Source organism: Balaenoptera borealis (genome assembly GCF_965194805.1).
Source record: "Balaenoptera borealis genome assembly, chromosome: X".
NCBI classification, from domain to species: Eukaryota; Metazoa; Chordata; class Mammalia; order Artiodactyla; family Balaenopteridae; genus Balaenoptera; species Balaenoptera borealis.
The window spans coordinates 54,119,736-54,134,334 of NC_138881.1; the positions used below are offsets into that span (position 1 = coordinate 54,119,736).

General features: G+C 36.5%; 1 pseudogene across 1 annotated transcript in view; it reads right to left on the reverse strand.

Moving 5' to 3' along the window:
• Positions 1–7,090: 7,090 nt before the first annotated feature.
• The window catches only part of LOC309620388 (frataxin, mitochondrial pseudogene), a 58,588-nt pseudogene continuing 51,079 nt past the window's right edge, over positions 7,091–14,599 (reverse strand). The window contains exon 2 of the transcript XR_014249884.1: positions 7,091–7,511. The product of XR_014249884.1 is annotated as a frataxin, mitochondrial pseudogene (transcript). The remainder of the gene's footprint in view (positions 7,512–14,599) is intronic.

Sequence of the window (14,599 nt, forward strand, 5' to 3'; positions counted from 1 at the left end):
AGCTGAATCCCAGGGGGTGGGGCGACTAAGGAAGAGGAACAAAAATCTTTCTGGGCAGCTGCACAAGCCACAGGTTAAATTCCCACAATTTGCTTTGTAAACCCTGCATCTATGGAATATCTGAATGGACAGTGAGTGTTCCCACAAATGAAACTGGTCTAGCTCGAGCAGCTGTGGACTTTGGGGAACAGTACACGCAGCAGTGGGCCAGGTCAGAGTCTGAACTGCCCCCACAGTGGCCACAGAGGGTCCAGAGACCTACCTAGAGGTTTTGGAGGGCCTCATGGAGAGGTGGAGGTTGACTGTGACTCAGGGTGGGGGCAAGGACACTGACAGCTGAGACCCCAGGAAATATAATTATTACTGCATTTTAATGTTTTGTTCTGCTGTTTTTAATTACTATTTGTTTTTATTTTTTTACTTTTATGTAGTTTAAAATTTTTTAAAATATATTTTTAATGTTTTTATATTTCTATTTCTGTATTACTTTTGGGTTGTTCTGTGTTTTTTCCCTTTTTCTTTGCTTTGTTCTATTTTTGTTTTTTAATTTTTTTTGCAGTATAGTTGCTGTACAATTTTGTGTTACTTTCCACTGTATAGCAAAGTGAATCAGCTATATATAAATATATATTCCCTATTTTTTGGATTTCCTTCCCATTTAGGTTGCTACACAGCACTGAGTAGAGTTACCTAAACTAGAGAGTAGGATCTCATTAGTTATCTATTTTATACATAATATCAATAGTGTATATATGTCAATCCCAATCTCCCAATTCATCCCACTCCTTTGTTCTATTTTGTTTTTTATCTTTTTTTCCTTTGTTCTATTTGTTCTTAACTTTTTAAAATCGTTTTTGTGAGCTTGTTTTGCTTTCTTTGTTTTTTCCTTCAGTTTAAATTCTGCTTTTGTTTTGTTTTTTTTTATTTTTTTGTTTTTGTTAGTTTTGTTTTTAATTGTTTGATATCATTTTGGTGTTCTTTCGTTTGTCTGGTTGTTCTCTTGTTTTTTGCTTTCTCTGTTTTTATGATTGTTTCTTTTGTATGTGTGAGTGTTTGTTGTTTTTTTTTTTGTTTGTTTGGTTTTGCTTTTACCATTTGTCTGGGGTTTTGTTTGTTTTTAATTGTTGTTGCTGATGTTTGATTTTGTCTTTGCTATTTTTTTAAAAAAATTTATTTATTTTTGGCTGCTTTGGGTCTTTTTTGCTGCACATTGGCTTTCTCTAGTTGTGGCGAGCAGGGGCTAACCTTTGTTGTGGTGTGCGGGCTTCTCATTGCAGTGGCTTCTCTTGCTGTGGAGCATGGGCTCTAGGCATGCGGGCTTCAGTAGTTGCAGCACAGGGGCTCAGTAGTTGTGGCTCACGTGCTCTAGAGTGCAGGCACAGTAGTTGTGGTGCATGGGCTTAGTTGCTCCATGGCATGTGGGATCTTCCTGGACAAGGGATTGAACCCATGTCCCCTGCATTGGCAGGCATATTCTTAACTACTGCACCACCAGGGAAGTCCTTTGTTATTGGTCATGGTTTTTTTGGTCTGTTTTGACTCGTTTTCTTCCTGCTCTTTTTGTTTTTCTTATTTTTCTTTTTTCTTTTCTTTTTCTTTTCCCCCTTTTTGCCTAGCTGTGTGGGTTGCACGTCCTTGTTGCCCAGACCAGGGGTTGGGCCTGAGACTCTGGGTGGGAGTGCTGAGCCCAGGACACTAGAATACCAGAGAATTCCCAGCCCGAGGTAATATTAAATGGCGAGAGCTCTCCTGGAGGTCTCCATCTCAACTCCAAGACCAGGCTCCACCCAACTGTCTGCAGGCTCCAGTGCTGAATCAATGCCCCAGGCCAAACAACAAACAAGACAGGAACACAAAACCACCCATCAGCGGACAGGCTGCCTAAAGGTGTACTAAGCCCACAGACACCCCAAAAACACATGACGTGACACACCTGTTCCCATCAGGGGGATAAGATCCTGCTCCACCCACAAGAACACAGGCACCATTCCCCTCCACCAGGAAGCCTACACAAACAACTGGATCAACCTCACCCACGGGGGGCAAACACCAGAAAAAAGAGGAACTACGACCCTGCAGCCTTCAGAAAGGAGACCACAAACACAGTAAGTTACACAAAATGAGAAGACAGAGAAATATGTTGCAGACGAAGGAGCAAGATAAAAACCCACAAGATCAAATAAATGAGGAGGAAATAGGCAAACTACCTGAAAAACAATTCAGGGTAATGAGAGTAAAGATGATCCAAGATCTTGGAAATAGAGGGGAGAAAATACAGGAAATATTTAACAAGGACTTAGAAGAACTAAAGAACAAACAGTGATGAACAACATAATAACTGAAATTAAAAATACACTAGAATGAATCAATAGCAGAATAAACGGCACAAGAATGGATAAGTGAGCTGGAAGACAGAATGGTGGAAATAACTGCTGCAGGGAAGAATAAAGAAAAAAGAATGAAAAGAATTGATGACAGTCTCAGAGACCTCTGAGACAACATTAAATGCACGAATATTCGAATTACAGGGTGTCCCAGAAGAACAAGAGAATGAGAAGGTGTATGAGAAAATATTTGAAGACATTATAGTTGAAAACTTCCCTAACATGGGAAAGGAAATAGCCACCCAAGTCTAGGAAGTGCAGAGAGTCCCATAAAGGATAAACCCAAGAAGAAACAAGACAAGACGTATATTAATCAAACTAACATAAATTAAATACAAAGAAAATACATTAAAAGCAGCAAGGGAAAAGCAACAAATAGCATACAAGGGAATCCCATAAGCTTATTAGCTGATTTTTCAGCAAAAATTCTGCAGGCCAGAAGGGAGTGGCAGAATATATTTAAAGTGATGAAAGGGAAATCCAAAAAGCAAGACTACTCTACAGAGCAAGGCTCTCCTTCAGATTTGACAGAGAAATCAGGAGCTTTGCAGACAAGCAAAAACTAAGAGAATTCAGCACCACAAGACCAGCTTTGTGACAAATGCAAAAAGAACTTCTTTGGCAGGAAACACAATGGAAGAAAAGACCTAAAAATAACAAACCCAAAACAATTAAGAAAATGGTAACAGGAATGTACATATCAATAATTACCTTAAATGTAAATGGATTAAATGCTCCAACCAAAAGACACAGACTGGCTGAATGGATACAAAAACAGCACCCACATATAGGTTGTCTACAAGATACCTACTTCAGATCTAGGGACACATACAAACTGAAAGCGAGGAGATGGGAAAAGATATTCCATGCCAATGAAAATCAGAAGAAAGCTGGAGTAGCAATACTCATAACAGACAATAGAGACTTTAAAATAAAGACTCTCACAGGAGACGAGGAAAGACACTACATACTGATCAACAGATCAACAAAAGAAGAAAATATAACAATTGTAAATATTTATGTACCCAACATCAAAGAACCTCCATACATAAGGCAAACACTAACAGCCATAAAAGGGAAAATCAAGAGTAACACAAAAAAAGTGGAGGACTTTAACACACACACCAATGGACAGATCATCCAGACAGAAAACTAATAAGGAAACACAAGCTTTAAATGACACATTAGATCAGATAGACCTAATTGATATTATAGGACATCCCATCTGAAAGCAGTAGAATACAATTTCTTCTCAAGTGCACACGGAACATTCTCCAGGATAGATCACATCTAGGGTCACAAATGAAGCCTTGGTAAATTGAAGAAAATTGAAATCACATCAAACATCTTTTCTGACCACAGTGCTATGAGATTAGAAATGAACTACAGGAAAAAAACTGTAAAAAACACAAACATATGGAAGCTAAACAATATGCTACTAAATAATCAAGAGATCACTGAAGAAATCAAAGAGGAAAACAAAAAATACCTAGAAAAAAATGACACCAAAAACACGATGAACCAAAACCTATGGGATACAGCAAAAGCAGTTCTAAGAAGGAAGTATATAGCAATACAATCCTACCTCAAGAAACAAGAAAAATCTCAAATAAAAAATCTAACTTTACCTTAAAGGAACTAAAGAGGAAAGAAAACCCAAAGTTAACAGAAGGAAAGAAATCATAAAGATCAGAGCAGAAATCAATGAAATAGAAGCAAAAAAAAAATAGTAAAGATCAATAAAACTAAAAGCCAGTTCTTTGAGAAAATAAACAATATTGAAAACCCTTTAGCAAGACTCATCAAGAAATAAACAGACAGGGCTCAAATCAATAAAATTAGAAATGAAAAAGGAGAAGTTACAACTGTTGAAGAAATACAAAGGATCATAAGAAATTACCAGAAACAATTATATGCCAATAAAATGGACAATCTGGAAGAAATGGACAGATTCTTAGAAATGCACAACCTGCCGAAACTGAACCAGGAAGAAATAGAAAATATGAACAGACCAATCACAAGCACTGAAATTGAAACAGTGATTAAAAATCTGCCAACAAACAAAAGCCCAGGACCAGATGGCTTCACAGGCGAATTCTATCAAACATTTAGATAAGAGCTAACACCTATCCTTCTCAAACTCTTCCAAAATATTGCAGAGGGGGGAATACTCCCCAACTCATTCTACGAGGCCACCATCACCCTAATACCAAAACCAGACAAAGATGTCACAAAGAAAGAAAACTACAGGCCAATAACACTGATGAACATAGATGCAAAAATCCTCAACAAAATACTAGCAAACAGAATCCAACAACACATTAAAGGATCATACACCATGATCAAGTGGGGTTTATTCCAGGAATGCAAGGATTCTTCAATATATGCAAATCAATCAACGTGATACACCATATTAACAAATGGAAGGAGAAAAACCATATGATCATCTCAAAAGATGCAGAGAAAGCTTTCGACAAAATTCAACACCCATTTATGATAAAAGCCCTGCAGAAAATAGTCATAGAGGGAAGTTATCTCAACATAATAAAGGCCATATATGACAAACCCACAGCCAACATTGTCCTCAATGGTGAAAAACTGAAACCATTTCCACTAAGATCAGGAAAAAGACAAGGCTGCCCACTCTCACCACTATTATTCAACATAGTTTTGGAAGTTTTAGCCACAGCAATCAGAGAAGAAAAAGAAATAAAAGGAATCCAAATCTGAAAAGAAGAAGTAAAGCTGTCACTGTTTGCAGATGACATGATACTATACATAGAGAATCCTAAAGATGCTACCAGAAAACTACTAGAACTAATCAATGAATTTCATAAAGTAGCAGGATAAAAAATTAATGCACAGAAATCTCTTGCATTCCTATATACTAATGATGAAAAATCTGAAAGTGAAATTCAGAAAACACTCCCATTTACCACTGCAACAAAAAGAATAAAATATCTAGGAATAAACCTACCTAAGGAGACAAAAGACCTGTATGCAGAAAAGTATAAGACACTGATGAAAGAAATTAAAGATGATACCAATAGATGGAGAGATATACCATGTTCTTGGATTGGAAGATTCAACATTGTGAAAATCACTCTACTACCCAAAGAAATCTACAGATTCAATGCAATCTCAATCAAACTACCACTGGCATTTTTCACAGAAGTAGAACAAAACATTTCAATTTGTATGGAAACACAAAAGACCCCGAATAGCCAAAGCAATCTTGAGAATGAAAAATGGAGCTGCAGGAATCAGGCTCCCTGACTTCAGACTATACTGCAAAGCTACAGTAATCAAGACAATATGGTACTGGCACAAAAACAGAAATATAGATCAATGGAACAGGATAGAAAGCCCAGAGAAAAACCCACGCACATATGGTCACCTTATCTTTGATAAAGGAGGCAAGCATATACAGTGGAGAAAAGACAGCCTCTTCAATAAGTGGTGCTGGGAAAATTGGACAGGTACATGTAAAAGTATGAAATTAGAACACTCCCTAACACCACACACAAAAATAAACTCAAAATGGTTTAAAGACCTAAATGTAAGGCCAGACACTATCAAACTCTTAGAGGAAAACATAGGCAGAACACTCTATGACATAAATCACAGCAAGATTCTTTTTGACCGAGCTCCTAGAGAAATGGAAATAAAAACAAAAATAAACAGATGGGACGTAATGAAACTTAAAAGCTTTTGCATAGCAAACGAAACCATAAACAAGACCAAAAGACAACCCTCAGAATGGGAGAAAATATTTGCAAATGAAACAACTGACAAAGGATTAATCTCCAAATTTTACGATCAGCTCATGCAGCTCAGTAACAAAAAAACAAACAACCCAATCCAGAAATGGGCAGAAGACCTAAAAAGACATTTCTCCAAAGAAGATATACAGATTGCCAACAGACACATGAAAGAATGCTCAACATCATTAATCATTAGAGAAATGCAAAACAAAACTATAATGAGATATCATCTCATGCCGGTCAGAATGGCCATCATCAAAAAATCTAGAAACAATAAATGCTGGAGAGGGTGTGGAGAAAAGGGAATCCTCTTGCACTGTTGGTGGGAATGTAAATTGATACAGCCACTATGGAGAACAGTATGGAGTTTCCTTAAAAAACTAAAAATAGAACTACCATGCAACCCAGCAATCCCACTACTGGGCATATAACCTGAGAAAACCATAATTCAAAAAGAGTCATGTACCAAAATGTTCATTGCAGCTCTATTTGCAATAGCCAGGACATGGAAGCAACCTAAGTGTCCACCATTGGATGAATGGATAAAGAAGATGTGGCACATATATACAATGGAATATTACTCAGCCCTAAAAGGAAACGAAATTGAGTTGTTTGTAGTGAGGTGGATGGATTTAGAGTCTGTCATACAGAGTGAAGTGAGTCAGAAAATGAAAAACAAATACTGTATGCTAACACATATAAATGGAATCTAAGAAAAAAAAAGGTCATGAAGAACCTAGTGGTAAGACGGTGATAAAGACACAGACCTACTAGAGAACGGAGTTGAGGACATGGGGAGGGGCAAGGGTAAGCTATGGCAAAATGAGAGAGTGGCATGGACATATATACACTACCAAACGTAAAATAGATAGCTAGTGGGAAGCAACTGCATAGCACAGGGAGATCAGCTCGGTGCATTGTGACCACCTAAAGTAGTGGGGTAGGGAGGGTGGGAGGGACGGATATGCAAGAAGGAAGAGATATGGGAACATATGTATATGTATAACTGATTCACTTTGTTATAAAGCAGAAACTAACACACCATTGTAAAGCAATTATACTCCAATAAAGATGTTAAAAAAAAAAGAACAAGTAATGAAATTGAAACTGTGATAAAAAATCTTCCAACCAGCAAAAGTCTAGGACCAGGTGAATTCTATCAAACATTTAGAGAAGAGCAATCACCTATCCTTCTCAAAATCTTTCAAAATATTACAGAGGGAGGAATACTCTGAAAGTCAATCTATGAGGCCACCATCACCCTAATACCAAAACCAGACATAGGTATCACACAAAAAGAAAATAACAGGCCAACATCACTGATGAACATAGACGCAAAAATACTCAACAAAATAATAGCAAACTGAATCCAACAACACATTAAAAGCATCATACTCTATGATCAAGTGTGATTTATCCCAGGGATGCAAGGATTCTTCAATATATGCAAGTCAATCAATGTAGCACACTATATTAACAAATTGAAGAATAAAAATCATATGATCTTCTCAATAGATGCAAAAAAGCTGTTGACAAAATTTAACACCTATTTATGATAAAAAGTCTCCAGAAAGTGAGCAATGAGGGAACCTACCTCAACATAATAAAGGCCATATAAGACAAGCCCACTGGAAACCTTATTCTCAATGGTTAAAAACTGATAGCATTTCCTCTAAAGTCAGAAACAAGACAAGGATGCCCACTCTCACTACTATTATTCAACATGGTATTAGGAGTCCTAGCCATGGCAATCAGAGAAGAAAAAGAAATAAAAGGAATCCAAATTGGAAAAGAAGAAGTAAAACTGTTACTGTTTGCAGATGACATGATACTATACATAGAGAATCCTAAAGATGATACCAGGAAACTACTAGAGCTAATCAAAGAATTCGGTAAAGTTGCATGATACAAAATTAATGCACAGAAATCTCTTGCATTCTTATACACTAATAATGAAAAATCTGAAAGAGAAGTTAAGGAAACACTCCCATTTACCATGGCAACAAAAAGAATAAAATACCTAAGAATAAACCTACCTAAGGAGGCAAAAGACCTGTAAGCAGAAAACTATAAGATAATGATGAAAGATATCAAAGGTGACACAAATAGATGGAGAGTTATATCATGTTCTTGGATTGGAAGAAACAATATTGTGAAAATGACTTTACTTTCCAAAGTAATCTACAGATTCAATGCATTCCCTATCAAATTAACAATGGCATTTTTTCACAGAACTAGAAGGAAAAAATTTACAATTTGTATGGAAACAAAAAAGACCTCGAATAGCAAAAGCAATCTTCAGAAAAAAATGTGGAGCTGGAGGAATCAGACTCCCTGACTGCAGATTATACTACAAAGCTACCGTAATCTAGACAGTATGGTACTGGCACAAAAACAGAAATATAGATCAATGGAACAGGTTAGAAAGCCCAGAGATAAGCCCACGTACATATGATCACCTTATTTTTGATAAAGGAGGCAAGAATATACAATGGAGAAAAGATAGTCTCTTCAATAAGTGGTGCTGGGAAAACTGGACAGCTACACGCATAAATGAAATTAGAACACTTCCTAACACCATACACAAAAATAAACTGAAAATGGATTAAAGACCTAAATGTAAGGCCAGACACTATTGAACTCTTACAGGAAAACATAGGCAGAACACTCTTTGACACAAATCACAGCAAGATCTTTTTTGATCCACCTCCTGTAGTAATGAGAATAAAAACAAAAAGAAGCAAATAGACCCTATTTAAACTTAAAAGCTTTTGCACAGCAAAGGAAACCATAAACAAGACAAAAAGACAACCCTCAGAATGGCAGAAAATATTTGCAAATGAAGCCACTGACATAATTTTAATCTCCAATATATACAAGCAGCTCATGCAGATCAATATCAAAAAAACAAAAAAGAAATCAAAAAATAGGTGGAAGACCTAAATAGACATTTCTCCAAAGAAGGCATACAGATGGCCAACAAACACATGAAAAGATGCTCAACATCTCTAATCATTAGAGAAATTCAAATGAAAACTTCAGTGAGGTATTACCTAACACCAGTCAGAACGGCCTTCATCAAAAAAATCTACAAACAATAAATACTGGAATGCATGTGGTGAAAAGGAAACCCTCTTGCACTTTTTGTGGGAATGTAAATTGATTCAACCACTATGGAGAACAGTATGGAGGTTCCTTAAAAATGTAAAAATAGAACTACCATATGACCCAGCAATCCCACTACTGAGCACATATCCAGAGAAAACCATAATTCAAAAAGACACATGCACCCCAGTGTTCATAGCAACACTATTTACAATAGGCAGGACATAGAAGCAAACTAAATGTCCATCAACAGAGGAGTGGATAAAGAAGATGTACATATATCTAATGGAATATTACTCAGCCATTAAAAGGAACAAATAGGGTCATTTGTAGGGACGTGGATGGACCTATAGACTGTCATACAGAGTGAAGTAAGTCAGAAAAACAAATACAGTATATTAACACAGATATGTGGAATCTGAAAAAAATTGGTATAGATCTTATTTACAAAGCAGAAATAGAGACATAGACATAGAGAATAAACGTATGGATACCAAGGGGGAAAGGGAGGGTGGGATGAATTGGGTGTTTGGGATTGACATATATACACTATTGATACTATGTATAAAATAGATAAGTAATGAGAACCTACTGTATAGCACAGAGAACTCTACTCAATGCTCTGAGGTGACCTAAATGGGAAGGAAATGGAAAAAAGGGAATATATGTATACATATTGCTGATTCACTTTTCCGTTCAGCAGAAACTAACACAATATTGTAAAACAACTATACTCCAATAAAAATTTTAAAAATACAATACTATTTTATATTAATACAATTAAAATATTTAGAAAAAAAAACAAGTAAACAAAACTAAAGATCTAGCATTACCTTATAGTAGCCCAGTAATTGGCTAGTTCAGTAAACAGGACTATGAGCTAATAGTGTACTTTTGAAAACGTTTTATGCAAAAATACTTTGATACATTTCTCTGTTGATTTTAGAAATATTTTGACACATCTTAATGTACGTCTTGAGAATGTCTTCTAAGACTGAAAGACCACTTTTTATCTAGCCAAAGCCTTCCTTTGTGTGGTTTTCTAATGGACAGTCAGCCTGTCAGTTTGACTCAATCAGTCAATGCCCCTACGATTCAATGCCCCTACAGTTTGTTCCAGGAGGGGAAAAGAAAAAAAAAAGATGCTTTGCAGTTAATCATTTTTTCCAGGTTTAGAATTTTCCTCAGCTGATAGTTATAACTGATTCTTTAAAATTCCTTTCAAATATCTGCAGTTTATGGGCCCATGGAACACCATCACTTTTGGTCAGATAGGCCTTCTAGGCTGGAGTGATATTTTTTCACCTTAGTCAAAATTAGACGGTGAAAGACAAATACCATATGATTTCACTCATATGTGGAATATTAAAAATGAAACAAACAAAAAGAATATAAATAAACAAACCAAACCAAACAAAAGCAAACATGTATATACAGAGAACAGAGTAGTAATTACCAGAGGGGAAGTGGGGGAAGGGTGAAATGGGTAAAGGGGGTCAACTGCATAGTGACAGATGGAAACTAACTTTTGGTGGTGAGCACTCTGTAGTGTATACAGAAGTTCAAATATAATGTCATACACATAAATCTTATATAATATTATAAACCAGTGTTACCTCAAAAATATTCAAGTGTAGGATTTCTGGTTAGATATCCTGCAATACATCCTTACTCTGAGTGTGTCCTGTGGGCTAGGAAGGCTCTGGCTAGACAATCTCTGGCCCTGGGATGGTCTTCATTCTTGTGTTTCCTACTTTTCTCATCTAAAACTTAAAACTTCAAGCCTGGCCAAGGCCTTGGAGATGATTTAAGTTCAAACAGAGGAATTGAGATAGAAGAAGGAAAAAGACTTGTTCAAGGTCACACGTGAGGTAAAATAGAGACTTAACATTCTTTTCTCTATGAACCCCTTTGGCAGTGTGATGAAACCTATGAACCCCTTCGATAAATAATGTTTTTAAATGCATAAAATGAAAAAAATATGATTGCATATTGAAACAGTTATCAAAATATTTTTAAACCAAATATGTGATATATGTATTTCTTCTTTAATGCATACATAACAAGATTTAGCATCAAGTCCTGTAACTACCTTCATTTTGGCATAATGATGAACTTAAATGTTATTTAGAGATATCTGGAATAAATAATATATGAAACTATATGTGATTTCTATTGGTGACAAAGTCTCAGGTAATGTAAGTACTACTATGGTTTGTTGCCTATTGTCATCATTGGATAAAATGCTAAATTTTAGTTAGAGGTTAGTAAAAATTAAGATTTAATTTTTCCCGTCCACGTTCATAAACCCTCTGACTTCTACAAACCCTGTGGACAGCAGATTAAGAACTCCTGATTCAGAGGCAAAGCCTGTTTCCACATCTGCAAATAGGAATATCATCTTCCTCACAGAGCTATTATGATCATTAGGTGAGATAGCATATAGAAATACATTTAGTACAGAATCTGTCTTCCATTATAATTCTGATGAGGACTGTTATTAGCCATGAGTAGCAATCCTATACCATGCTCTTTATATAGTGTACTTTCAATACACTATTATGACCTTCCCCTCCACTTCCTTATTTATGTACCTTATTTCAATTCTTTCCTTTCACTCCATTTACCAATCTCACTAGTTTTCTTTTTTTTTTTCACATCTTTATTGGAGTAAAATTGCTTTACAATGGTGTGTCCGTTTCTGCTTCATAACTAAGTGAATCAGTTATACATATACATATATCCCCATATCTCTTCCCACTTGCGTCTCCCTCCCTCCCACCCTCTCTATCCCACCCCTCTAGGTGGTCACAAACCAGTGAGCTGATCTCCCTGTGCTATGCGGCTGCTTCCCACTAGCTATCTGCTTTATATTTGGTAGTGTATATATGTCCATGTCACTCTCTCACTTTGTCCCAGCTTACCCTTCCCCCTCCCCATGTCCTCAAGTCCATTCTCTAGTAGGTCTGCATCTTTATTCCCATCTTGCCCCTAGGTTCTTCATGACCATTTTTTTTTTTAGATTCCATATGTATGTGTTAGCATATTTTCTCTTTCTTTCTCACATACTCTCTCCTTGACTTTCCCCTACCTTTCTTTCCTTCTCTCCTCCCTCCCTTTTCCCACAACTCTTTTTAGGCTCTCCACCTCTATATCTCCTCTGAGAGACAAATAAACCTCTGTGTTTAGGGTTTTGCAAAAGGGCTTTCATTCCAGATTTCTTACTATGTGTTTCTTTTCTTTTCTCTCCCTCACCACCAGTCAAATTGAGCTATGAACATATAGTAACACATACAAAAACAGCCCCACTCAGACCAGTTTGCTATCACATATACTATAGCTTGTCCAGCATAGTCAGTGCTCTGCCTCCCATCTAGATATTCATTCTTATGCTGGTCTTTAATGCATCTAGATTGCATATGAGTTAAGATAAACAGCACCAGTCATGACTTAATTTTTTTGGTTAACAGTGGAAGGGATCGCTAGGACAATGCCAAAGGTGAGAAAGGGTCTTAGGAGACATCTAATCCTTGAAAGCTCTCTCTAGAAGCCAATTTTGCAAATAGTCTAACCCTATAAAGTGTTTGAAGGGTATGGCTTGTGAGGAAAGACCCCTGACCCAGACAGCTAGAACTTCCTTCCACTCAGGATGAAACTAACCAATGACCACCTCTCCCCTCTGCTTCTCTCCAGCACTCTCTGTCTGTTGGCACAGGTGTTGTCAACACCCTCAGTAAAAACGGTACAGACACTTAGGTAAAAGATTTCAATACCTATTTAATCTGAACACATGCATATCCTATGACTAAGAAATTACATTCTTACATATATACACAACAGAAATGCTTTTTTTATATTCACCAAAAGATATGTAAAAGAATATTCATAGAAATAGCATTTGTAATAGCCCCAAACTAGAAAGTATCCAAATGTCAATCAATAGTAGAATGGATAAGTAAATTGTGGTATATTCACACTATGGAATACCATACAGCAATGAGAATTAATGAATTATTGTTACATACCACAACATGGGTGAATCAATCTCACAAACATAATGTTAAGTAACAGAAGCCAAAGAGTACAGATTATAAGATTCTATTTATATAAAGTTCAAAAATAGGAAAAACCGTCCTATGATGTTAGAAATTAGGAGAGTTGTTTCTGATACTGACTGGGAGGATACATGAGGGGATTTCTGGGTTGCTGCTAATGTTCACTTTCTTGATTGGGGTAATGATTACAAGGTATTTCAGTTCATGACAATTTATTGAACTATATATTTATCATTTGTGAACTTCTATATACATTATACCTCAATGAAGAGTTTACTATAAAAGAAAGACACTCAGTAGAACTTCCAACTGGAAAGTAGGAGGAAAGGTAAAAGTTCTAGATAAGGGACAGCAAACTATGGTTCACAGGCCAAATCAAGTCTATTTTTGTAAATAAAGTTTTACTAAAACAAAGTTGAATAGTTTTGAGAGAAACCATATGGCACACAAAGCCTAACAAATTTACTATTTGGACATTTACGAAAAAATGTTTTCCAATCCCTGCTTTAGATGATTTTTATCTTAAATCCAGGCTCTTTTGACAAGTCAAGCCTCCATCATATGTCATTTCAATCACCTCCTAACTAATCTCCATGCTTCTATTCTTGCCCCTTCCTTTTTCTATATTATCAGTAAAGCAGCAGAGTGGGTGGGAAACTCCTCTTTCTTGGTAGGATGCAGTAAATCTCAATAGCCCAATGTTCCTGGTGCAAAGACTAGAAAAATCTGGATGCATTGCAAACATTCTACTATAAAGATATGATAGAGGTGTGGAAGGTATGGAAACAAAAAAAAAACTGGATAACTAGGATTTCAAGAGAGAGGAAAGTATTTCACAGGTAAGACATTAATTGTGAGCCACTTCCCCTGGGGTTATTTACGGATTATGGATATAAAATAAGTGTTAGTCTTGGCTCACACAGAGGAACTCTCCTGGGGGAAGGAGAAACAAGTGAAACATTTGGTGGTCATATGGGAGTAGCTTGGAAGAGTAGAAACTTGTAGTGCCCCAACGGCAAAGACAATTTTCGCCAACAGATATTTGCTGAAACTAGGCGGTGCACGTGGGAAGTGAGGGAGCTAGGGCGGAGGACTTCTAAAGTAAGTGTGGAATCTAGTTGTACTAGTAGAAGATAAATTGCTTCAAACACAAAACTGGTCTCTGTCTTCCAGTTACCATATTTTTCCAGAAATAGATCCACACAAACACGGTCAACTGAATTTTTTTTAAACATCTTTAGTGGAGTATTTGTTTTACATTGCTGTGTTAGTTTCTGCTATATAATAAAGT